A 27,675-nucleotide genomic window follows, 5' to 3' on the forward strand; every position below is an offset into this window, starting at 1 on the left:
ATACTTGGCTTACTCCCTCCCTCTGTTTTTTGTTTAAATTTCTTAGTCAATCTTCTTTGACCACCCTTTTTAAAACTGCAGCCCCTCTACCACCTCCAATTTCCTCCATCCCCCTCACCTGCTAGGAACATGTCACCTAAGCAAGTCCCTGTTTTCATGGAGCTTACAGGAACTGACATGTTTCCCTGGATAGAAAATATATTCACTTTATTACTTATTTCATTCACAGACAGTTCAATATCGAATCTGTTCTCACCATTTTATTATGACTCCTTATCAATGTCCTTGATCTTGACTTTAATCTCTAAGGACAAGAACCCTGTCTGTTTTGTTTCTCTAAAATGAACTTTGAAGTCTAGCATCATTTTAGATTTATAAAAAAAAAAAAAGGTTGTGAATTTGGTACAGAGAATTCCCATATATCCCACACTTAGTTCCCCTACTGTGAATATCTTACATGAATATGGTCACAATTAATGAAACCAATATCAATACATTATTATTCAATGAAGTTCATACATTATTCAGAGTCCCTTAGTTTTTTCTTAATATCCTTTTTTGTATTCCAGGATCCCATCCAGGATACCATGTCACATTTGCCTGTCATGTCTGCTTAGGGTCTTATTGGCTGCAACAGTTTTCACACTTGTTTGTCATGACCTTGGTGGTTTTGAGGAGTACTGGTCAAGTCTTTTGTAGAATGTCCCTCAATTTGGATGTGTCTGATGCTTTCTCATTAGATGGGGGTAATGAGTTTTGGGAAAGATCTCGGAGGTGAAGTGCCACTCTTATCATCTTGTGTCAATGGTACAGACACAATATGACATCGCTGCTGATACTGACCTTGATCACTTGGCTGAAGTGGTGTTTCTCGCTTTCTCTACTGAACATTACTTGTTTTCCTGCCTTTCCATCCTATACTCCCTGAAAGGATGTTACTAGATCCTACTTTCTTGTGGGTAGAGTATCTACCTAAATTATTTGGAATTCTTCTGCATGGGAGATGTATCTGCTAGCTCCCGTGTACTGATTGATTCAATCAATCCTTTAGATCACTATAAACTCATGGATATTTGTTTTATACTTTGGCTTGTGATCCAGTTAACTTTATTTTCTTGTTCAAATTGTTCCAGCTTTGGCCATTGGGAGTTCTTTCCATTTGTGCCAGTGTTCCTTTGACCCATCCGCATCATTGTGCGTGTTGGTTTTTGCAATTTTGTTTGTTTGTATTTTGAGCATTTCCTTACTTTCTGGCTCTATTGATGCTCCAGGCTCATTTTTGGTATGTCCTGCCCCATCCCTAGAATCAGCTATTTCTTCAAGGAGCTCTAGTTCTTCTTACTGCAGAATAGTACTAGAAAACAAGATTGGGGCTCTTTGCTCATTGCAACTAGGGTGTGGTGAATTCTAAGCCCTTCTCACTGAAAAAGCGAGGAAATGTATGGGCATATACTGGTCCATGTCTCCCTACACACATGTATTTACAAATGTTTCTATGTGTAATCATCTGTATCTCTATTAAGCTAAACATGAACTTATATTGATATTTTTCCAACTCTAATCCATGATCACATAGATCATTCTAGACTCCTTCCATTGCTGAGCTTTAACGTCCCACTCCTACAGTGGAAAACAAGCTTCCTACCACTCACCTTTTATTTACAGGATCGTTCAATTGCAGTATACACATTTAGCAGTATCAGAATTGTTGACCCCTATCCCCACAGAAAACAACTTTATAAGCTACAGAAGCGTGCTTACGGGAAGTTCCTTTCCCTTTAGTCTTATTCATTTCAAAGTTACTTAGATCAACACTTTTTCCCACCAAGCCCCTCAGTTAGCTTGTTTCACACAATTATAATACATCAAGGTTATTTTGTCACAGTCTTCATTTTACTCTGTGATCTCCCAATCTCCCAATTTGTTAAATTTGCATACATTAAGATTCTTGGTGCCGTAATGTTCTATAGTTTTGACAAATGCATAGTGACCTGTATACACCATTACAGAATCAAACAGAATAGTTCCATTGCCCTTAAAAAAAAATCCCCTACACAACACCTGTTCAACTCCTTCCCTCCAGAACCTCTGGCAACCACTGGTTTTTTGCTGTCTAAATTTTTGCCTTTTCCAGAATATCATATAAATAGAATCACACAGCATGTACCTTTTCAGACCAGTTCCTTTCACTTAGCAATATGTATTTATGAGTCATCACGTTTTTGCATGATTTGATAGCTCATGCCTTGGTGTCACTGAACAGTATTCCATTACATGTAGGCATCAAAGTGTCTTGACCCATTTAGCTACTGAAACACATCATTGTTGCCTCTAGTTTTAGATAATTATGAATAAAGCTGCTATAAGCACTCGTGTGCAGAATTTTCTGTGGACTGCAGTGTTCAAATGAATGAGATAAATACCTGGGAGCATGGTTTCTGAATTGTACAGAAGACTGATTCGCTTTGAAAGTCTGTCTTTAGAAATGTTCAATATTGAGACATGTGCAGGTAAATATTTAATAGTTTTTTTTTTTAATTTATTGAGGACCTAACAATCAGCTGCTTAGAACCTCAGTTCCTGGGAGAGAAGCTTTTAGCTTTGAGTAAAGGAAGGGAAATTCTTGGCATCTGTTACCTGACTGCCAGAAACGGAGTCAGGTTGCCCCGGCATTGAGCTGTGGATCGAATGCCATGTCTTCTTCTGTACCTACTTGCCTTGCAGTTCGGCTACATCTTGTGGTTTCTGGGATAATACATGTTAGAGGAATAATAATGACTGTTACCACTAAGTTGTCATTTGATGTTGAACGTGTGGCCCAAGTGAAAACATTTTCTTCGTTTGATCTATTTTCTGGCCTTCCCACTCTTAGCCATCTTCCCAAATCCAAACAATCTGTCTGCCACATTCAGAGGGGGAAGAAGTCCACTTTTCCAGGAAAAAAAAAAAAAAAAGAGAGACATCTAGAGAGCCCGAGCTCACGTAAAGTATGTCAGACCTCTCCAAAAGGGCACAGCTCTCCTTCTCTGTCCATGGGAGAACAAGGGATCCAGTATGTAGTGGACCACAGGGGATGCAGGCTGTGTCTATATTCTCTTGCTGACCTCTTCTGATTAAGCCCAGAACAGTGGGCTTGAGATTTGAACATCTATTCGAGTCACTTAAAGGGCTTGCTAAAACCCGGACTCATGGCACCCATCCTGGAGATGTCTTATTCACCCAGGAATTTGCATTTACAATGAGTTCCCCAGTGACGCAAATCTCGCTGGTCCTGGCCCAATCTGGGAGACCCACCTGCCTAGAGAACTAACTTTCCTTCATGCATCCAAACCTATTGCCATCTCTAGGTCTCCTCTCTACTCCTCGAATAGGAGACGAAGCTGAATGGAAGAACTTGGTAAGGTGGATTTGAGAACTGGGAAGAAGGGCCAGGGGGGTCTAGGCACTGACTCTGGAAAGGCAAGTTGTTCGCCACCCTAGAAATGCTCACTAATGTAGAAATGCAGATTTTTGGAGATGAAATGCACTGTAGTACCCAAACCCTCTTTACCATAAAAAGAAAGGACATAAAACCCAGAGGGGGGAAGCCATTCTCTCAAGGTCACACAGCAAGCCTGGGCAGAGCCAAAGTGACCTAGACCTTTTGACTCTTCCCATAAGAGTAAAGCTACCCTTTCCTGTTCAAGGCAGCATAAGGACTTTTTGAGTTCAGAGGTGAGGAGGGCAGGATCAAACCCACTCCTGGAATGACAATATTTGAATTGTCATCTCAAGGAGAAATGAACAAAGAATAGCTGCTCCCTCAATCCACTCCCTGCTAAACGCACGCAAGTGCGCACACGCGCACACACACACACACACACACACACCCAGGGGTTCACAAAGGCCAGCTCTCCCAAGAGTCAGGGAGTAGGAAATGGGCAAATGGGGAAGATGAAAGCTCATTGTTTAGCAGCAACACTAGTCAGAGTAATAATTCAATTTTGACCACACAGAATAAACAGTTCCAACTATCTAGAAGATGAGACTGCTGAAATTCTCAGCTGAAAACCCAAGGGGACAGGAAAACCAGAGCTGGCCTTTCAGCTCCTCCCCCACAATAAAAGGACGCCAGCCAGCCACATCTCACCCTTAGAACCCTGGAGACAGGTAAGCGATTCATGACATTTGTTTAAGATGAATCAATTCCCAGCACCATGTAGGGAGCCCACGTCTCGGAATTACGCAAAAGGAGGGGTGGAAGACAGACAAAGGAAGGGGGATGGGAGAGAAGGGGCTTTGTCTGTTTTTCCTGAGATTTAAAATATTATTAGATAATTTCTTTCGAATTTCTAATAAGCAGGTTGAAGTTTAAATTACAAGATCTCTAACAGAGTCAGAATGCAAATAGCACACGAGCCGGCAGACAACAATTGCTGGGGCCGGATGGGTTTCAGGTTTGTTCTTTGCAAAGACAAAGCTCCTATTGAGTGGTGGAGAGGAGAGCTGGGGAAAAGAGAGAGGGCTGTGGAGGGTTTTCATTACCTCGATCATCATCCCCACCGCGAGGGGAGGATGTAGAAGGAAGAAAGAAAAGCCGGACCTGGTCAGTGCACTGCTGAAGACGACAGCTTGGAATGAATGAAGCACACACCTGGTATCTGTGGCTCCTCCAGAGCAGAGTGTGGACGTGAGACAAAGGGGAGGAAAGGAGGAAGGAAGCCGAAGGCCTAGCCCTGAATGCTCACACATCCAGCAAAAATAAAGCAGCAAAAACATCAGAGCAGAAAACGGGTTCTTGGCAGGTGGTCCAGGGCTAGAAAGGTGATCTAATAGTTTTCTGTTTTTTCTTGTGATGCCTTGTAAACATTAGATTAGGAATCTCAACACTCAAGGGAACTTTATAGCTGAAAACCAACAGCCATCTCCCAATAGAAGGTGAAGCAGAGATGGCAGACATCAAGAAATACAATCCCTCTCCCCCTACGTGCAGGCCAGCAATGGAGACCGTGGGTCTCTGGGGCATTGCTGCAAACCTAATCTTGTTTCTTCCTCTTTCTCTCCTTCCCTCATTTCTTTTCTCTCTGTCATTATTCATGTCACAGTCAAGGGCCCTCTTTGAAAAACAAGCAAGTCTCCACCTGAATGGAGCTGGGGCCAGGTTCACAGGAGTTATTTCTTGTTGGAATGTCCTCCCTGGCAGGTGCTTCTCATCTGCTAACTCCCGCGTCTTCCCCTCTACTGTGCTGGCATTAGGAATTAGCATCTCCATTTCGATATGGCCAAATAGTATCTGAGAGGTGAAGCCAGTAGCTCTCAAACTGGGCTACAAAAAAAAAAAAAAAAAAAAAAAAAAAAAAAAAAAAAAAAGTTGTATTTGTTGTTTGAATACCCAGTCTCTAGACTCCAGAGATTCTGATGTAACTGGTCAATGTTTTTAAAGTTCACCCCAGGTGACCCTTACATGTCACCAGAACTGAGACCCCTTATGCTGAAGAATATTACCCAAGGAGTGGTTCTCAAACACCTGGAAGGCTCATGAAACATAGATTTCTGGACCTATCTGCAGAGTGTCTGATTCAGTGAGTCTAAAGATGGGTCAGAGAATTTGCATTTTCAGCAAGCTCCCAGGTGACACCCAGGTGGCCACCAGGGACCACACTGTTAGACCCACTGACCCCAAAGCATATAGGTTGTAACTGGTAAGATGGAACTTAGGCCTCCCTGCCTCTAAGTCTGCACCCTGAATATGTTTGTATTTCCCTTTTATTTTGTATTATTATTTTTTGAGATGGGGTTTCACTCTTATTGCCCAAGCTGCAGTGCAATGGCATGATCTTGGCTCACTGCAACCTTTGCCTCCTAGGTTTAAGCAATTCTCCTGCATCAGCCTCCCAAGTATCTGGGATTACAGGAACCTGCCACCATATCCGGCTAATTTTTTATATTTTTAGTAGAGATGGGGTTTCATCATGTCAGCCAGGCTGGTCTTGAACTCCTGACCTTCAGCGATCCACCAGCCTAGGCCTCCCAAAGTGCTGGGATTACAGGCAGGAGCCACCGCACCCAGCCGGTATTTCCCTTTTAAAACGGCTCATTGGACCAAAAGAGTCTCCAAACACAATGATGACTGAGGAGCAGCTGTAGAATCTCTTTCCTGAGAGGTATGGCAGAGAATATTCCAGGGCATTGCTGCTCAACATGCGCTCTGTGGACCAGGAGTATTAGCATCACCTGGAAACTCACTAGAGGTGGAGTCCCTCAAGCCCCGCCCCAGAGCCAGGCTTGGCATCTGCATTTTTACAAGGCTTCCAGGGGATTTTATGAGCAGAAAAGTTTAAGCAGTGCTGTTCCAGGGGAGCTGAGAAACACCGTGATTAGAGGATGGAGAGATTAGGTGTGTGCTGCTCAGCACACCTGCGGGGGTGGGGGCGGGGGCTGCAACTCATCTAGGTCCTCCTAATTTCAAGCAAATACTGGCAGCGTCCGGAAGGGGGTTCAAAGGGGACACTCAACCATGATGATAATAATGACAAAGAGAAAAGAAATAAGGGAGGAAGAGGGAAAGAAATGAGATCCAGGTGGCAATGTCCCAGAGAGTTCAGGTCTAGAGACTAGATTCAATGATGTCTAGAGTACGTTCAACCCTGGCACTGCCACTCAGCCCAGAGGCAGGGGAAGGGTGGGGAAAGTTGTAGGCTGGGCTCTGGGCAACCCTTGCTCAGATACGCGCTGTCACATAAGCCTCACCAGATCCCTATCAGAGATGGCCATGCCTGGTGCATTAGTCTGTTCTCACATTGCTACAAGGAAATACCTGATACTGGGTAATTTATAAAGAAAAGAGGTTTAATTGGCTCACGGTTGCATGGGCCCTGCAGGAGTTATGATGCTGGCGTCTGCTGTGCCTCGGGGTTGGCCTCAGGAAACTTATGGTCATGGTGGAAGGCAAAGGGGGAGCAAACACTTGACATGCCCAGAGCAGGAGGAAGAGAGGGCAAGGGGGAGGGGCTATGCCTTTTAAACAACCACACGAGAACTTACTCAGTATCTCGAGAACAGCGCCGAGGGGGATGGTGCTAAGCCATTCCTGAGAACTCCGCCCCCATGATCCAATCACCTCCTACTGCACCCACCTCCAACACAGGGGATTACAATTCAACATGTGATTTGGGCACGGACACCGATCCAAACCCTATCACCTGATTTCCAAGGAGAAGTCAAGATGGGGAAGATCAGAGGACCTGTGCAGGTCCCACAGTTACAAAACAAAAAACAAAAACAAACAAAAAAAACCCTAGAGGATTTCTTATCCAGGTCTGGGATGCCAAAGCTCACATTCTCTTCACCACAAAATGTGAAGGATGGGTTCATGGGAGGTTATTACCAGAGGATTCCCAACTTCTGCCTTGTCCTTTGCAAAACAGAGTAACCGAGACACTCTGAATGGATGTGGGAGACAGAGCTTTGTGATTACAAACAGGGGCTCTGGGCTCCAGTTGTCCGAAATGAAGCCCCGACTCCACTCTGCTAGTTTCAAGCTCCCGTCTATAAATTCTCTTTGTCTCTGCCTCCTTGCCTGCAAAAGATGGAGATGATACTGATATCCACCTCACTGAATTTTTCCGAGAATTAAATCACCTTAAAACATTCAAAGTTCTAAGCCCTGTGCCTGGTACATAATAAACACCAGGTGTTCTTGGAAGATGCACCAGTCCCTAGTCCTGGTCCAGCGAAGTCATGTCTTTAATTGCTGCTCTGGAAAGGAACATCTATAATTCCACAGTGGGACAATGTGGAGAAGAGGAATGCTATGGGAAATGTGGGTACAAAATGGGAAGGCATTACGCGCAGATGAAGCCCAGTTATTTATGTGATTGCAGGATGTTTGCAAGGAGAGACTCAAAATGCACACAAGTTGGCATTTCCCCACAAGTGATGGCAGTGAGCCTGGGAAGGTTAATGTCGACATCAGAACCCGCTGGCTGTGCCTGCAAATTCAGAAGCCAATCAGCATTCCCACCCTTTGAACTCTCCCCACCCCAGTCCTACATTTTTATACCAGAGACCCTGAGCCCCCTAGAAGGGGAAATAGTCCCTGTCCCATTTGCTACCCATAAATAATACCCTGGAAAGAGTGCTCACTTTTGTATATTATCTTGATTTGCAGTTACCTTAAGTGCAGGAGACAGGCTTGGAGACGCACAAGCTGAAAACCTGCAGACTTCTGCACTCCCCTGGGCCCGACAGTTTCCAGGAAGATCTGTTTTTAGAATATTTCCCTGTTCAAGAAGGGTAGTAGTGGTGATCATCAGAGGTGCCTTAGTGTGCCCTAGGTTCCATTCCTAGGGTTCACAGGAATCCACGTAGAGTTCCCCTTCCTGCTCAGCTGCTGCCCCCAAGACCAGCTAGCCTTGCCCAGGTCATTGCAAAACCTGATAAAGTGATACCATTATTATAACCACTTGCAGGTGAGAAAACTGGGTCTTAAAGCGATTGCTTGCTCAAGATGATACCTGTATTAAGTGATTGAGAGCCAGGGTGAGAGCATGGGCTTCCAGAGCCTGGTATTAGCTGGCAGGCCAACCTTCATCCACGGTGGTGCAGGGGGACTATCACTGAGGCGGGGACTCACCAGACCTGTGTGGACACCTTGGTTTTGATGTTCACCTTTCCTCTGATACCAGTCTCCCCATTTTTCTCTGGAAGACCCAGTATCAGTCTTGCCCTGGAGGGCAACTGACCCATGCCTGGCCAGACAGCCCATTCCTCAGGCTGCGGGGATTGGTTCATGAATAGGCACATGGCTAGAGAGGTGGCTCATTCTGCTGGACATGGGGCTATGAGCCCAGGAGCCTGGAGGGAGAACCTGCCTGAGAATTAAACCAATGCCGAGAAGAGCAAAACCCAGAGATGTTGCATCAGGTAGGAAGATCATGCTAAGCTGAGGTAACAAACAATTATTGTTATTATTATTTATTATTCTGTTGCTTAACACAATAAAGGTTTATTTCCCCCTCTCATAAAGTCCAATGTGGGTCAGATGATTTTCCAGGGCAACTGTCTTCTTCTATTCCATAACTTGGGGGTTCAGGTGCTCTCCATCCTGTTATGGGGCCATCTCAACATTACAGGCGATCTCCATCCTGTAATGTTTCATTCAGTTGTCTCATTCAGTGATGTCTCATACACTCATTTTATTGACTAGAAGTTGTCATGTGACTCACCTAAACTCAAAGAGGCAGGGAAATATGGCTGTCCAATGTGGCCCAGAAGGCAAGAACTCCTCAAGAATGAACCCCAAAGGTCTCCACCACAGATGGAGGGAAAGAATGTAGTTTAAATTATTTCACATGATTTAAATCCCTAGATCAAGCTGTGCCTGAAGGAGTTGTGGTAGTTCTTAAATGAGCTAATAGATTAATTTTTTTTAAGGTCTAGTTTAAGTTTAGCTTTTTTCTCACTTGCAACTGAACAAATCCCACATGACAGGAACATACCTAGTCCTGACTCCCTGGCTGGCTCCAGTGCCACCCTCCTCCCAGTCTAAACACCACCCACTATGAGCTTCTGCCCTTCCACTCCTTAAGGAGAACTGCAACACACATAAGCTTAAATGTTCTAAGTTTTCCCAGGAACTGTCTTTTCAGCCACTGAGAGAGTAAGTCACTTAGGAGAAAATGAAAGTCCGTGCTAAAAAGAGCCTTTCATCTTGCAAATGAATGGGGCTCCCCTGAAGGAAAGCTAGGACTTCCGTAGAATTCCATAAAGTTAGCTCTCTGAGATACTTTAGATAAAGTGGCTACATATGTCCTTAGACTGGCAGCAGAAGCAAGAGTTGACCTGATCTCCTAGGAGCTTTGCTTGAAGACTTTGGCTGGAGAGAGGAGACCTGGGTTCTGGTTTAATCTTTGCCACCGACCAACTGGCTAATCTTGAGCAAGCCATTTATCCTCTCTGGGCCTCAGTTTCCTTATCTGTAAAGTGAGTATGTTAAAGGAGCCAAGATCTAATGACCCCATCTCCCTTATGCCCTAGATTTCTGTAGGATCCCACCTCCGCCTACAGGTGCTCAGAATGTGGCTCAGCAATTGTCCTAATGAACCAGCAGGAGTGACTATGCTGGTTGAAATCCTTCCCAGAACTTCCCATGCAGAGTGGCTGCATGCTGTGTGTACTCACTGGGTAGACCACTGCCAAAATCATATTTGAAGAAAACTGGACTGGGAGCCAGGAGACAGACCTAAGTTCACATACCACTCGTTTCACTGCCTTTGACAAGTCCTTTAAATCTCTCTGGATTTCAGTTTCTCCATCTTTCAGGTTGGAATGGTGATCTGTGCCTCCTTCAGAAGACCAACCTTCTAGAGTCCTCTTTGGGCTTAGAGTCACGTGACATGGGTTTGAGTTGTCACTCTGACATCTTCTAGCTATGAGACCTTGAGCAGGTTTTCATCTCCCCACACTTTAAGTTCTGGAGGTAAAAATACCAACCATTAACTTTATTAAGGGCTATCTCTCTGTGTTTCTCTACAACCTCATTAGGCAGGTGCTATTATCAAGTCTACGTTCCAATGTCCTTTAAGCTCTCTAAGCCACAGTCACAGAGCAAATGGCAGACCCAGATTCCAATCCAGAGCTATCTGGCCCTAGTCCCCGTTCCACACCACCCTCCCTGCTTCCCTGACATGGACAGTGAATGAGGATGGGTACAGAGAAGCCCCAAATGCTACAGCAATGTCTCATTCAGTTTTGTGTCATCCTTCATCCCTAGAAACATAATTAAAATGTAGTATGGCCTCAGAGGCCTTGTGATGAGTGAGTGATTACCGGGTGCTTAGACGGATAACAAAATAGATACGTTATAAATGCAAAACAATGTAGACTCCCAAATGTACGTGTTGACCCAGGTACCACCACGGCCATTCCATGGGAGTTCCAGGGATGTGGTGATCAGGTGTGCTTGGGGTTGGGATACGGAAGTGGCCAAGTTGAAGGGGCCCAGACCACCACACACCAGAGATGCTAGGGTTTCTTCCTGTATTCCTCCACCAGTGGCCCAGAAGGTCCAGACATGTGCCCATAGTAGGAATGTCATCTAATTAGATCTCTGATGTTAAATCACATAAGGGCCTTCCCTAGAGCAGCAGATAGAAGGCTGTGAATGAGGCATGGAGAGCTGGAGAAAAAGGGCTGTCCACCCATCACTCTGCCATCTGGGTCCCATGCCCAAAGTGAATGGGACTCCTTAGCTCTTTCAGGAAATGTCAGTAGCCAAAACAATATCTTGCTTGTCTTCCTTCTTGTTTTTTCACTCTTGCGTGCTCCTGTGGCCCAGGAATATACAGATTCATCCATCCAATTTTGGGTACCTGCTACATGCCAGACACTGCTCAAAGTGTTTGGGATATCCTTAAATCAAAACAACCACAAATCTCTGCCCGAGTACAACTTGTTTCTGATCGCAAGAGCAAACCCTACCCAACCACTGCCAGAATTGTTTCATGAGGAGTCCTCTGCACTGACCATCTGATTATCTTGCCCTGATCAAAGAGTCAGAGCTATGTTTCAAATGCTGGGATGGGTCCTAGAATAAACTCACATCTCTGGAGAAGACCTTCAGCACTGAAGAACCAGCTGGTACCTCCCTCTAAAAGAAAGGCAAAGGTCTTGGACTTTGTGGTTGCTTGTCAATCCCAGCCTAAGCCATTCAGCCGCAGGAACTATGTGTGCCCGATGAAGTCTCCCAGGTGGGTCTGCAAAAAGAAGAAAGCAGGACAATAGACACTAGTTCTCCAAATTAATTCACTCAGTGATAACACTGGGCACTGATTAAGTTCATGGCCCCTTGCTAGATGCTGCAACAAACACTGAAGAAATAAGAGGCAGTTCCCACCCTCCACGAACTTCCAAACAAGCTGAGGATCAGATGGGCTGAAGAGGTTCAGGAAAGCTGTTTGGTAGGCAGTAAATAGAAGGACAGGATAGGCAGAAGGGAAAACCAGGACCAAGTTGTACGTAATAGTGAGAACATACACAGCCCAGGTATAGCAGCAGAGAGCTTATATTCATTCAATCACTCACACGTTCATTCAGTCAATAAATATTTGTTTCGTACCTCCGCTATCCCACTCTACTAAGCTAAGCTGATGGTCCCAGTGGGAGAGACAGGCATTCATCAAATAATCACACATTGTTTCTATGAAGGAAAAATACAAGACACATCAAGAGAACCATGTACGTTGTTGTGTGTGTATGCGTGCACACACGCATGTGGTGGCTAGAGGCCGGTGGTAAGGAGACAATTTCTGGAAAGGGAACAAATTTTGCAAAATGTCCCGAGATAGACAGGGACCTAATCCAGTAGGTGGGCTGAAGAAAAGCAAACTAGAGGTGAGAACAGAAATCAGCAGAGCCCAGGCTGATGGTACGGGTCAAGTTGAAGGTTTTGCTCTCACACTAAGGAAAGGGCAGCCATCGAAAGGTTTATGCAGCAAACAACCAGGCTGTGATGTGTGCTGGAGAGAAGACGTTGTGCTGAGGGGCTGGGAGATGAATTCACATTTCCTTCATTTTATGAAGAATTTGCAAAACCTTTAAGCCAGAAAAGCTCATTTTCTGTTCTCTAAGAGGCAGTATAGCAGAATGGTTATGAATCCAGGATTTCAGGTGAAGATTTCAATCCTACTTTGGATACTTAATAATAAATTATGTCTAAGCCCCATGTTTCTCATAGGGCTTTTGTGAGCATTTAAATGCAAACATATATAAATGTGAGTGGTATCTCTAGCACTTATAAGCCCCCAACAATTTGCAGCTATTTTTCTCAGGTCTCCTTGCACCTTGGGTAAAGAGGTGCTGAGCAGAGTTTCAGCAGAGTTTGACCACTCTTAGGACCATCTTTCATTGAAGGACCTTTGGCCTATTGCTTTCTTGCTGAAGTTTAAATGTTTCCAGTTTCTTTTTGAGAACAGCTGGTCCCAATCTACTAAATAACCCCTTTGCACACTTGAAGACCATTATTAAGATTCCCTTTGGCCATAAACATACGAAGAAGTGTTTAACATATGAAAAAAAAATGTTTAACCTCACCAGTAATCAAAGAAATTCGAATCAAAACAAGAAAATGCAATTTTTGCCTATCAATTTGGTAACTTTTTTAAATGATAGTGCACAGTGCTGGTGAGAGCAGGGTAAGGCGGCAATTTCATACATTGCTGGTGGGAACATAAATTGGTACAATCTTTCTGGAGAGCAATTTGGCAATATGTTATCAAGATCCTGAAAACTGTCCTTACCCTTTAACCCAGTAATTCCACTTCTGGGAATCTATCTCAAGGAAATCATCAAAGAATCAGACAAAAATTTCTGTTCATGGTGTTGGTTATAGCAAGCAATATTTTGAATTAGGAATAACTAAAAACTACCTAAAAGTCAAATGGTGTCATGATATATATTAAAAACTTATTAAAAGTCATGTCAACAAGGAATTTTCAAGGGCATTCAAAATGGTCACCAAAAAATGTTAAACTACAAACACACACAAGATACAAAACTGAACCCAGTAGGATTTTAACTATGTAATTATATATACTTGTATTTTTATATGTGCATAGAAACGGCTACATGCAAATACAGCAAAATATTAACAGTTCTTACTAGGGCGTGATAGAATTAGGGGTGGGTTTTTATTTTCTACTTTACAATTTTAGAAGCAAAGGAATTGTTTAAGAGCTCACATGGCCTTATGTATTTTTCTAAGTACTTCCGCATGGTCTCTCTCCCACCATAGCATCTTGCCCAGAATCGAAACAGTGAACTTTGAGTGGTTACAGTTTTCCTGGAAAGGGCCAGATAGCAGATATTTTAGGCTCACATAGATCATGCAGTCTTTGCTGCAACTTCTCAACTCTATTGTTGTGTGGCAAAACCAGCCATAGATCATACCGCAACCAATAGTCATGGCTGGGTTCTAATAGAATATTTTAATACATAAAAACAGGCAGCAAGTCAGTTTTAACCCATGGCCTTAGTTTGCTGACACCTGGTCTAGATGATTTGAATCTCTCTTGGCCCAAATTACGTATAGTCTTAAACAAGTATAGTTGGGGAGACTTCTAGAAGGGTGGGGTGAAGTAAGGTTCTTGTCCCCATATTCCTAGAGCAGGTGTCCCCAAACTACAGCCTGTGGGCCGCACGCAGTCCCCTGAGGCCATTTATCCGGCCCCCCGCCGTATTTCAGGAAGGGGCACCTCTTTCATTGGTGGTCCGTGAGAGGAGCACAGTATGTGGCGGCCCTCCAATGGTCTGAGGGACAGTGAACTGGCCCCCTGTGTAAAAAGTTTGGGGACACCTGTCCTAGAGAGTCCATCAGTCTGAAATGTATTGAGAGGCAGTCAGTCAGGGCACTTCTCCCAGACCTTGTTTATTCACCTCTTTGGTTTTTTTCTCCTATTTATTTATTTATTTTTTAATATTTCAATAGTCTGGGGGGTATAGGTGGCTTTTGGTGACATGGTTAAGTTCTTTTGTGATGATTTCTGAGATTTTAGTGCACCCATCATCCAAGCTGTGTATCCAATCTGCAGTCTTTTAATCCTAACCCCCCTCCCAATCTTCTCCCCACCCAAAGTCCCCAGAGTCCATTACATCACTCATGCCTTTGCATCCTCATAGCTTAGGTCCCACTTACAAATGAGAACATACCATATTTGGCTTTCCATTCCTGAGTTACTTTATGTAGAATGATGGCCTCCAACTCCATCCAAAAGACATTATTTTGGATGTCTTATTATTGCTGCTGTCATATTGCTGCAAAAGACATTATTTCATTTCATTATTTCATTATTGCTGCTGTCATATTGCTGCAAAAGACATTATTTCATTCCTGTGTGCTCGAGGCAAGAGGATCTTTGGGTCCAGAAGTTCTGGGCTGATCAGGCATCCGTGCTAAATTCACCATCAACGTGATCACTGTGGTGACCTCTCGAGAGTGCAAGGCCACAATGCCTCAGGATGGGTGAACCGGCCCTGGTCAGAAACGTCAAAACTCCCAGGCTGACTGGTATTGGCCTCTTGGCCTGGGTCTTCCTTCTTCTTGTGCATCAGAGCCCCCTCAAATACCTCCTTCTGCCACCACCCACTGCAGCCCTTATCCCATCTGGTGGAATAGGAGGTGAAGAAAGCCAATCACCCCAGTGATGACTGACAGGGGCTGCAGAGACTAGTTTCTGGCTAGCTTGAGATCTCCCCTCTCTACCATCTGCAAGGTAAAAGCACCTGATGGCGTAACTTAAGCATGCCCTGGGAACAAGGCTATATGGCAAATGCACCTGAATGTGTCTTCAGAGTTCCAAGCTAAGGAATCTGGGAGGAGCCAACGCAGAGATTCATTTTTTATCTATGAGGAACATCTGAATGCCCAGCCCATGCTGTGGAACACAGGCCACGCAGGGATGGAGGCCCTTTGTTTTGGGGTTCAGTAAAGGTTGCCAGGTGGAGACTGTTAGGGGACCGGTGCTAAGTGACAATGTTACATACACTGCATGCTCTTTGCACGCAGCTCCGGCCCAGCCCGCCACCACTGGACTCTCTCCCCTATAGGTAAGCCCCCAGCCCCTGCCTCACCTGCTGGCTCTGGGTCTCATCTTTAGCCTCTTGAACCTGCTGCCATCCCTGCTGGAGTCGATAGGGGTTCTGCACAACACCAGCCATGAAGTTTCCAGATTCCTGGGTTTGTGGTTCCGACTTTCTTCTGGCCACTGTGTTCCAGAGGAAAAGAAGCAGACAGGCAAAGGATGAACTCTAAGCTTGCGGCATCCCAGGCATTGTCCGAAGGGGTCCAAAAGATGTTTTTTGGCGGGGAAAGTTTTATATTAGAAAGACAAATAGAACCTTCAGCAAGGATGCACCATAGACTTATGCAAACGTGTAAGTATATGTATATAAGACGAAGCTTCAAAAGTTCCCTTGTTGGGAGGAGAGTCTTATATCACTCACCTTGATAGACACACAGGTCATTACCAGGTATAGGTAGGGAGCCTTTCTACCCTCTCCACCTTTCCTTCTGTGCTCTGATTCTTTTTGTATGTTTCCAGTAGGGAACTCCTTGTTTAAACCATATTAGACATTAGACTCTTGTCCAGGAGGCAGAAATGACATCTCAGAGCAGCCCACATATGACAGTGGCATTCCAAGAGCCTCTTCTTCCCTCTCACTTTTCCCTACAAACACATCACATGCAAAGCTGAGAACCACCAAGTGAAAATGATCCGTGTGGCAATGAAAGTCACTCGTCCAGGGGTCCTCCCGGTGACCTCATCTGGCTTTTGGGTTTGATTCCCCTGACTGCTTGGATCTTATTATCATATATTCTATTGTACCCAGCACTGACATAGGTCAACTTTCCTCACAGACTCAGCCATTCTGATAGTTAAACAGGGATGAGGGAAAAGAAGAAAACAAGGAGACTTCGCATTTTAAAAATTTAAAGCGCTAGCCGGGCGGGGTGGCTCAAGCCTGTAATCCCACCACTTTGGGAGGCCAAGGCGGGTGGATCACGAGGTCAAAAGATCGAGACCATCCTGGTCAACATGGTGAAACCCCGTCTCTACTAAAAATACCAAACATTAGCTGGGCATGGTGGCGCGTGCCTGTAGTCCCAGCTACTCAGGAGGCTGAGACAGGAGAATTGCCTGAACCCAGGAGGCGGAGGTTGCAGTGAGCCGATATCACACCATTGCACTCCAGCCTGGGTAATGAGAGCAAAACTCCATCTCAAAAAAAAAAAAAAAAAATTTAAAGCGCCAATAGGTCATTTTGCTTAAAAAAAAAAAAATTATCTCACACCATAACCAAGGCAGAAAACATTTATCCCCAAGCCTCACCTCCACCTACCATCTCTGTTAGGCTGCTGCTCTATGACTTATTTTGCTGTTCGCTATTGATCTCAATGCATATTTGACTCTAATTTCCCCTGCATAGAAATGTTTGGTGATGGTTTTGCTGGAGGAAGGGTACGTTGAGGGCCCGTCGTGAATCTCATTGTCCCATGCCATCTTTTTATTAAATCTTATTTAATAAGCAATCACTGGGGGAAACACAATGGATGAGAAAGCCACAGGATTAGAAGTCATTCATGTGCCCACGTTGTAGGCGTTTTCTCTGTAGAAGACAAGACTCCGTTTGAAAGGCATTTCTGTCACTCCCCAGCTATGTGGATTACTTCATCTCCCCAGGCTTATCTTTCTTCTATTTGAAGAAAGAAAGGAATAGGATGGGAGTGGGAGGCATGTGATCTCCATCATGCAGGGCTGTGAGCCGGAACAGGAGGCCATGTGATCACCTGGCACAGGGAAGGTGCTTAGAACATTCCATATCCCCACGTCACTCTTAAAGCAAGAAACCATGCTCATGGCTCTCAGAGTTGCAGAGAAAGATGTTACCCAGCCCTGTCCCCCAAGTGCTGAGTCTTCAGGGAAAACATCTGTGTACACAGGTAACTCAGAATATTGGGCATATTGTGAAAGGTGCTTCCAGAACAGAGAAGAGGGAGAAATTCATCCCAATAGCTGGTATTAGTGAAGGCCTCAGGGAGGAGGTGGCATTTGAGCTGAGCCTTGAAGGACAAGGATGGAGATGTAGCTGGGGCTTCTGGGAGGGAACTGTGAGAGCACAGGCTGAAGAGAGGAGGGGACAAAACATTTCAGGAAATGATGAAGCATGCAGGACAGTCGGGTGCAGAGAGCCCAGAGTGAGTGGGGCGTGAAGAACTGAAGGAGGCCAGATCATGACAGAGCCACAGACGCAGTGCTGAAATTACATGGTTTCTTTTTTGTTTTGTTACGTTTTGACCCAGAGTATCGTTTTGTCAGCCAGGCAGTAGTGGTTCGACCGTAGCTCACTGCAGCCTCCACCTCCTGGGCTCAAGTCAGCCTCCCACCTCAGCCTCCTGAGTATCTAGGACTACAGGCATGTACCAACATACCAGGATAAGTTTTATTTTTATAGAGACAGAGGTCTCACTATATTGCCCAGGCTGGTCTCACACTCCTGGCCTCAAACGATCCTCCTGCCTCAGCCTCCCAAGTCACTGGGATTAAAAACATGAGCAAGATTAAATGTTATCATGTGGGAAGGGAGCATGAGGCTCTCAGACCAGGAAGTGACATCATCGGAATGTCATTTTAACACAGTGAAGGCACATCTGTCTGCTCAGGAAAATCCCCTGGCATAATTATCAATGGAGCCCTCTTTCACTCATAAAAATACTTTCATTTAGAGGAAAAATTACATGATCACTCTCAGTTTAGATCACCCTGCTGTCCATGGGGCACAGAAATGAATGGGTCTCTCGGATGGACCAGAGAGACCCATTCAGAGGCTGTATCAACTATCCAAGCAGGAGGTAGGAACTTCCAAAAGCAGAGAACTCATGGGAATGGAAAGTACTAGATCAAAGGACCAATTTGAAGGTAGGTTCAATAAGACCTATTGATTACCAGATGAGTGATGGAGAAAGAAATAAGCAGACCCACTAGCTGATGGACAGTTTAGTATCAGATATGGGGACTGGATGGACTGATCAGGACATTCTTGTGTAAGAGGACAAGGAGCTTGCAATCAGAATCTGCAGCACAGCACAGGCCAGAGCTGGAGATGTGGATTTGGCAGATGGCAGAATCCCGGGAACAATCATGGCTGAAGAGGGAGGGTGTACGACCACCCAGGGAGAGGGTCAAAAAGATGACACTGGGGGCACACTGAGATGATACTGAGACTTGTGCAAAACGAAAGAAGATTCAGGGAGGAACAGGATCACGGACACCTGTGGAGAAGAAGGTTTGGGGGTGACTGGCCAGATCAACAGAGCCAGACGCTCCTGCAGGAATGAGTAGGATGGAAGAGGACGATTAGAAAGCGCTTTGAAAGTTCCATTGCAGCAGAGCAGTGGGGCAGAGGCAAATTCAGTGGGCTGAAGAGTGAGTGGGAGGTAAGGAAGTGGTGTCCATAAGTACAGATGATTCTTTGGATAAATCTGTTAGTGAAAGGAAGGAAAGAGATGAGACTGTGGTTTGAGGGAATAATATATATATTTATTTTTGATATGAAGTCTTGCCCTGTCACCCTGGCTAGAGTGTAGAGGTGCAATCTCGGCTCACTGCAGCCTCTGCCCCCCGGATTCCAGAGATTCTCCTGTCTCAGCCTCCTGCATAGCTGGGATTACAGGCACATACCACCACACCTGGCAAATTTTTGTATTATTAGTAGAGCTGGGGTTTCACCATGTTGGCCAGGCTGATCTTGAACTCCTCACCTTAGGTGATCTTCCTACCTCAGCCTCCCAAAGTGCTGGGATTAAAGGCATTAACCACCACGCCCAGCCAAGGGAATAATCTTTTAAAAGGGGGCAGGGAAGATTTGGGAAGTTAAGTGTGGAACCAGAACATATTTGAACACCAAGAGGAAGACACTGGAAGGAAGAGGGGGTGTGAAGGTGCCAAAGATAACCATTTGGAATAAAGTAGGAACTGATGGTTTCTGCTCCAGTAGAGAGGCTGGCCTCAAACAAGAGATGGGACCCTGGAAGGAAGCGAGGCTGCACTTGGAGGGAGGGAAGGCTTGTGGTCGTGGTTGTACTAGGGGTAGTATTGTAATAATCATCAGTAGTAGTAACAATTAATGGTTATTCTTACTTTTTGCTTACATGCAGGTCTCTGCATTGTTTAAATTAATTCCACAACCCCATTTTATATGCGAGGAAACTGAGCCCTAGAGAAGCTACTTAAGTTGGCCATAAACAACTATTAAAATGCCAGGATATGGATTTAAAGCCAGGTCTTTCCAATGGCATAGCCAGGCTTGTAGGCCACTTGGAGTCAGTGTAGACCAGTGGCTCAGTCCTCTCAGTGAGTTGGAGGTGAAGTCATCTTCTGTGAATGATGGGGGTGGATGTGGAGGCCCGAGGAAGGAGGAGAAGAGTTGAAACAGCTGCTGGGAAGAATGCAGTAGGGATGAGCCAGAGAAGAGAGAGGGCACAGACAGCTTTCCAGGGGCACTGATAGTAGATTCCATCGTGTTCTTATCACCCTCATTCCCAGCCCCATTTCCTACTGGGAACACGCACCCCACACTCTTCTCATTTATTTTGTGTCCTCTCTCCTCTAATCCTTCCATCAAAGGAACTAAGAGCCATGTGGCCCAAGAAGAATGGGTTAGATTCTTCCCACTGCTAAAGGACTTGGTGATGGCCAGTGGGCAGAGCTGGGGAGGTGGTCCTCAGAGCCTTTGTCCTGCACCAAGAACACCCTCAGCCTGAAAGTCTTAGGGGAGCAGGGCATTCGCCAGGCAACAGAGTCCAGATGGAGCGTCTGGGACCTTGCTTCTGTGTTTAGAGGTCCAGATTTGCTGTTTCTGACTTAGTCTCCCAAGTTGCCTGGGTCCAGCCAATAGCAGAAGACAGCTGGGGTCAAAGCACTCATCCCAGGAGAATTAGCCATTTTCTATTCCATTACAAGTCTGTTCATCCCATGTGATCTCTTTCTACTGGAGATCTATTAATTTTAGCTAACAATCAGTGAAGGGGACACCATTCGCCCAGAACTCAAACCCATACCTCTGATTCACTGGTCTGACCCCTTTGAAAACAGTATCAGGATCAAATAAGCTGAGCCTCCCTCTGTGGTCAGAACTTCATTGATTTCGTAAATGGAAGGTGTTCTCCGTGGAGACAGGTTGGTATAATATTACTGTTTGTTGGATGTGGACCACCACTTCAAACAAACCTACTAAGCTACTGGTCAAATTAATAAAATCCTTTCAGGACCAGAATCTAGAAAACACAGGGCTCAACTCAAATTTCTGTAAAACGGGCTGGCAGGTTCCAGAAGCGTCTATTGGAATCTTCTCAGGACTCTCTTTTCCATAGGGCTAGAAACTCAATTGCAAGAGAGTCATCACAATGAATTCTTAATAACTGAGAAAAGGCACGGGGAAAATGATCACATCTGTTCTGACTAAAATGGAATCGTTTGAGGTAATGCAAGTAGGTAACACTCTAATTTACATTTAAGGCAACTGGGTTTGTAAGATCCGGGACAAGGGAGAGGGAAGAGGCAGCTCTCAAGAGAGAGTCCTAAATGTGTATATTCAGAATCCACGGGCGAATGTTTGGGAAGCAGTGATTCATTTGTGTATGTGGGTGTCAGAGTGTGTATACATGCACACATATAAGCGCACACATTCTCACACACAGGCACCAACACACACTCCAGGTTTCTGAATAGTTGTGTACCATTACCCAGCTCGAGTTGAAATGAACCCCTGGCCTCCCTGTAGCCCGTGTGTCGAGCTGTATTCTCCCACCACGGGCAGGAGAGCCTCCTGCAAACCCCAGCCACCTCGTCCTCAGTCCAACTCTCCAACAGATTGCCAGCCTTCTCTTAAGTCGCCCTGAAAAGCAGCCCAGGGGCAACAAATCCCTCCCTCTTCCACCAGTTCCAACATTTCTCTAATTAATGCAGGAGAAAATTAATTACAGAGGGATTTTCGAGACCTCGGCATCTAATGACCAGCCCCAGCGCCCCCTCCCTCCAGCTTCTTTGAGGCTCCTCATTGGCCCTGCCCGGCTCTGCCCTCCTCCCCTCAACCCTCCCCTCCCCTCCCTTCCCAGAACCCAGGAACAATACCACAGGCTAATTAGGCAGGGAAAGAGTTTCTTGGCAAAAGGGGGCTGAGTGCTAGGTCAGTACCTTGAACAACCCAGAAGAAAAACAAAACAGCATGAAAAGAAAAAGAAAGGGAGGGGGGACCTGTTAATCCCAAGTGCATTTCCGCCAAATATTCCCCTTTTCAAGTGTTTTCTTCCTGGTAAACAAAATTCTGTGGCTGGCTCTGGAGATTTTAGGACGCAGTTGCTTAGTAATATTGGGGAAAACACGAAGTCCCCACCTCAGCCCCATTTTGTGCCTCCTGTCCCTCGCTTACTGCACTGAGGGGTGGTGACACATTCCCACATTGCGAGGGACAGCGCGTTTGTGAAGAAGAGCTGAGCTTTCTTTTCTTTTCTTCTTTCCATCTCTAACAGCTTCCCTAAGCCCAGCAAAGAACAGAGATTGCTGCTCCCAAGTCTGGTCAATCTACACCAGCGCTGTCCAGCAGAACTCGCTGTGACGATGGGACCGTCCTTCATCTGTGTTACCCAATAGGGTGGTCACCAGCCACACGCGGCCATTGGGCACTTGAAATATGGCTTGTGCAAATGAGCAACTGAATGTTCCATGATATTTCATGTTGATTAATCAAAACTGAAATAGCCACAGAGGGCTTGCGGCTCAGAGAGCCACAGCTCCTGTCAAAACCTCTGTGGGCTGGAGGTAACCAAGGGCACAGCGGTGGCGTCTGGGTGGCTAGGTGACATTTACAAGGGACAGAGAATGGGATGGTATGAGGAACACAAATGTCCTGATTTCACTGTAGCCCTGTCTTCTCTTTGCTGTGGCCTCAGGCATCACTGAAATTGATCCTCAGTCCCCTCTTCTGTAATGTGAGAGACGATCCGGAGAGTGCTCCTTGCGATTGTTTTGAGGCAGGGGCGATGGATTCTGAGTCCCCTAGGGACCCCTTCCACTAGAGAATAACAAATACAGGCAGCCATGGCGCGCCGCCATCCTGCCCACTCTCCAGTCTCATCTCCTGCTCTTCCTTGGCTTGCATTTTTTGTTCCCAGAATTCCATGCATTTTCAGCCTTGGTATCTGTGCCTATGTCATGTCCTCTGCCTGCAGTCCCTGCCCTTCTGGTTGCCTTGCCTTGGCCAAAAAGATTCCTGATCAATTTCAAGGGTCCTAAAGACTAAGGAATCCTCTGGGCTCTGAGCCGGGAAACCTACATCCCCTCTCCTGTCATCCCATCTTCCCCACCACGCCTCCACCGTCATCCTGTCTTCTCCTCTCCACTCATCCCATCTTCCCCTCCCTTATTTATTTATTTATTTATTTAGAGACAGAGTTTTCACTCTTGTCGCCCAGACTGGAGTGCAATGGTGCAATCTTGGCTCACTGCAACTTCCGCCTCCTGGGTTGAAGTGATTCTCCTGCCTCAACCTCCCGAGTAGCTGGGATTACAGACCCCTGCTACCATGTCTGGCTAATTTTTGTATTTGTAGTGGAGACAGGCTTTCACCATGTTGGCCAGGCTGGTCTCAAACCCCTGACCTCAGGAGATCCACCTGCCTTGGCCTCCCAAAGTGCTGGGATTGCAGGTGTGAGCCACTGCGCCCGGGTCCTTCCCCTCCCTAATAATCCTATCTTCCCTTTGCTCGTCATTACATCTTTCCCTCTCTTACAATCCTGTCCTTCTCTGTCCTGTCATCCCATGTCCCTCTCTCTTGTCATCTCTCTTTTTTCTTTCTTCTCACTTCTCTTTCCAATATGGCTGCCACTAGCGGCCCATGGCAGTGAAGCATTTGAAATGTCGCTGGTATAACTGAGCAACTGAACTTTTAGTTTGATTTGACTTTAATTCACTGAAGTTGAAATAGCCACATATGGCAAGCTCTTGTCTTGCTCTCTGTGCTCGCACACACCCCATAGGCTGTAGCTGAGCTCCACACCCCTCTCCAACCCCAACCCTCTGAACACATGTGCCCCTGAACTTACCTACAATCTTGTACTTAAGCAACCTGGTAACAAATCTGCCGTCCCATTAGAAAGTGAACTATCAGAAAAGACACAGCTCGTGTTCCACTCCGGTTTTGTTTTTCATCTACGTCCCAGCATTCAATACAGCATCTAGTACGGGGTAACTTCTCAATGAATATTCCTCATCCACGAAACAGAAATTGTTCATCAGTCTATCACCTATAACAGGGGTCAGCAAACTACGGCCCACAGGCCAAACCCAGCCCACCGCCCGCTTTTGCATGGCCCTCAAACTGAAAAGCGTTCTGTAATTTTTAAATGATCATATAAGCACCTCCCACATAGCCTTGACTTTGCCTCTTGGCCTACAAAGCCTAAGATTTTTTGCTTTCTGGCCCTTTAAGAAAAAGTTCGCCAATCTCTGGTCTGGATCCCAAGAACAGCTGCAAATAGGGCCTGGTGTGGCCTGTGGTTAGAGAAAGGGATACAGGAGGTCTGGGGAGGGGTGTAGAGAGAGAGGCCCACACCTGAGACAGTCCCGGCAAAGCTGAGCCCACAGGTACCTGGCTAAGACTGCAGGAGCTCGTCCTCAGAGACACTGCTGGCCAGGGCAGGAGAGACAGGCACACCTCCTGCTTCCTCCTCCCTCTCTCACCTCCTTAGCCCCACTGCAAACACCTCAGGGACTAGGGCTTAAGGGACACGCAATGTGACCTTCTAAGAAAGTTCTACCGTGCCCAAGCTCGAGCTATGGCAGATGGAAGACGGGATTTTTTTGGATTCTGTTTTGTGGTCTGACTACATAAAGTAGCATTTTCCATTTAAAATAAAGCCCCTAAGCATATTTTTAATAGCAATGGAAAGGTCTTCCAAAGAGACATACGTCGGGGCTTGGAAGCAATCTGGCAGGCAGGAAGCAGTCTGTCCTTCCCTTTCCTGCTAAAACATGAACCGAGGTTTCTAAGAACCAAAGCAAAGATTGCTCCAGGCCCTGACACAACCACATCAAGGTGAGCAACACGATCCTGAAAGGTTAGCCCATCTCTGTTCTACGCTCCTCGAAACCCTCCATACCCGGCCCGTGTCTTCCTAATCTCCACCCCAGAAACAATTTGTCAGTCATCTCTCCAAATATCACAGGCATCTGGGAATGTCTCCTGGCCCACTCACTTCCCTGCTGGGTTCACCCTTCCAAACAGAGAGGGGCTGAGCACACCCAACGTGTTAAATATTTCCCTGCTGCAGAATCTATTGCGCTGCTGCGGCTGCTGCCGCTTGGCAGCAAAGAGACAGGAAGCTATTTAGATATATTATCTTCCTTTTCAGGAAGTTGAGAGGAACTTTTCTATTGGAGTTCACACAAACATTCCGTCTAATGGTCATTTAGTCATGCTGGCTCATTAGGTCACCAGTGAGGAATGCCCAGGCTGATTAAACATCATTCCAGCTTCTCCACTCGCTGCCCCCCAGGTCTGGGGGAGAAAACAGAGCTTCCCTGGCCTGGTGGTGACCACGACAAGGAGCCCATCCTGAAAGCCACAGGGGCTCACTGCCAACCTCACAGCCCCTCCCCAGCTCCCACGCAGAGTACTTCTTACTTCTAAGGGAGGCTGATGGCTTTATAAAGAAATGTGTATGGCCCTGAGTAGGAAGGTGGGCCCCATGAATACCTCTGGTCAGAAAATGCTGTCCTTTAAGGGAGATCAAAGAGGGCCGTCCGCAGAAGGCACTGAGAATGCTGTTCCCAAAAACTGCAAGAGAGACCCATGATGAGGTCACATAGATGAACTGACAGAACACAAGCTTGCTGCAGAATGGAATAGCTAACTATGAGTGAGTGGTGGTGGTTATGTACTCGACATATCCCAAGTGTTTTATGTGTATTCATTCATTTAAGGCTTGAATAACTCAAGGAGGTAGGAATAATGAGGAAATTGGCCCAGAAAGTCAAATACCGTATTTCTGCTTAAGGCTTCACACACAGTGGACCTAGCCTGTGCTGTCTATGAGGACTTTCTACAGTGACAGACATGTCTTATGTCTGTGCTTTCCACTGGGGTCACCGCTGGCCACGTGTGGCTATTAAGTCCTTGAAAAGTCACTAATGTGACTGAGGAAGTGAATTTTACATTTTATTTAACTATAATGCATTTAAATTTACTTGGCGCATGTGGCTAGTGGTTACCATATTAGACTCCCCAGATCTAGTGGACTGGCTCTAGAACCTACACCCTTAAACCTTGGACTGGCATGCCTTTCAAATCAATTAAGAGAATATGGAACTACTTACTGGGAGAATAATTAAACTCTGAAGGTGGAGCTTACATAGAGCTTCATGGGTATCTTAAAGAATAAGAACATGTGAGAAATCAGATGAAATGGGAAGTGGAAAAGTTAGCTTAAATGAAACAGTAGGCATTCAGGTCAGGTGTTTGAAGACTACACCTATAAAAGGAAGAAGGTAAAATACCAACATGTCTTGTCAAGAGCAGAAGTGGCTTCCTTTTTTCTAACCAGTAAATTATATTGAGCTCCGACTACAGGACCTTACTAAGTCTTGCTCTCTAGAGTCATGTGGTCTAGGTGGGAAGCCAGGTCTGATCCCCCAAATAATGTCAGGATGTGTGGGCCAGGGTGGATGGCAGTACTAAAGTCTGTTTTTTCTGCTTCCCTCCAAAACCTTCCTAACGAGCTGTTTCTGGGAGGGAGTGACATTTTCCACAATATCTTAGCCACTCCTTGTTTTTTTTTTTTTTGTTTTTTTTTTTTTTGATCTTCACTTTTCCATGCCATAAACACCGTATGCCATGACCCTATTCTAGTTAAGATGTTCATCCATAAAGATAGGAGTGGTCAGGGAAGTCTTCAGGGAGGAGAAGGCATTTAAGCTGGAAGTTGAAGGAAATGCCTTGAATTAGAAAAGTGGGACAGTGGAAAGGCTGAGTACAGTGACACACTTGGAAGGAAACATGAACTGTTCTTGATGACTCTTGGAGACTGACAAACAGAGATTAATCAAAAATGACTTTACATGTTTTAGCTTGGATAAAAATAGTGGTTCTTGGGGTAAACACAGGAACTTCAGGGGATGGTAGGAGACAGTTTCAGAAATGATGACTTCGCTTTTGGGCGTGCGGATACTGAGGTGACAGATTGTGGAAATCCTGGATTGAGATCCACTTTTCAGTTTATACAGGAGAAGGATGCATGAGAAGACTGCCTGAGATCACCTCCATTCCTAGCACTCAGAGAAGTTGCTTTTCCTCTTCATTAGCCAAGACAGAATGAAGAGGAGCCACAGGACTCCAGAGAGGTTCACGTCACCACCTCACAAGGGACAAACGCATACCTTGTTTTCTGAGTTGACAGACATCCGGTTACTTCATCTTGGAAGCTACATTCATCTGCCCTTTGGAACGTCCTGCCCAATGACCGATTTTTTTAAATAGCTTCTTTCCCCTGATTATATTTGTAATACCTACTCACTGCAAAACATTTAAGAAAGCTCAAAAACAGAAATAAGGAAATGCAATCACATAGACACACATACAGAGACCCATACACAGACATATATGTATATAGAGAGAACACACGTACACACATACCCACACATGTATGTGTATGTATGCCTGTGTATGGTGTATATAGTTTTCATCCATTTTAGCTGGTATTTAAAAATGCACTTTTAGCTGACAAAATCTGTAAGAATAAACAAGAAGATAAAAATAGCCAACTTTTATTGAGTTGCTAGTATGTTGTAGACATAGGGAAAAAATATACTCTGATCTCTGCACACACATTTCAAAACAATCTGTTCTCAAAATTAATCTATCGACTCTCCCCTTATTACCCAACATTCTTCAACACTCGGGTAGGTGTTGGTACCTGTTTAACATCCCTCTTTGCCATGTGCTTATTTTTTTCCTTCTAACTAGAGAGCTATAGTTTCAGAATCACCTGTAACAACAACCTCAGAGGCAGTCTAGGAGAGGCCAAGAAGAGACAGGGTTGGGGGCTGACACATCATTAGGAATCCAAAAAAGCAGAATTCCTGCCAG

At 45.4% G+C, this 27,675-nt stretch overlaps 1 long non-coding RNA gene across 5 annotated transcripts in view; it reads right to left on the reverse strand.

Annotated features, from left to right (window-relative positions):
• The window catches only part of LOC104651993 (uncharacterized), a 564,635-nt gene that overhangs the window by 289,631 nt on the left and 247,329 nt on the right, over window positions 1-27,675 (reverse strand). For all 5 annotated transcript variants that reach the window (XR_012514707.1, XR_012514709.1, XR_012514708.1 and 2 more), the window contains exons 3-5: window positions 15,607-15,740; window positions 14,686-14,790; window positions 11,582-11,735 (exon numbers count right to left, since the gene is read on the reverse strand). This is a non-coding gene — a long non-coding RNA (uncharacterized LOC104651993). The remainder of the gene's footprint in view (window positions 1-11,581; window positions 11,736-14,685; window positions 14,791-15,606; window positions 15,741-27,675) is intronic.

This window comes from Saimiri boliviensis, chromosome 17, assembly GCF_048565385.1.
Source record: "Saimiri boliviensis isolate mSaiBol1 chromosome 17, mSaiBol1.pri, whole genome shotgun sequence".
Taxonomy (NCBI): Eukaryota; Metazoa; Chordata; class Mammalia; order Primates; family Cebidae; genus Saimiri; species Saimiri boliviensis.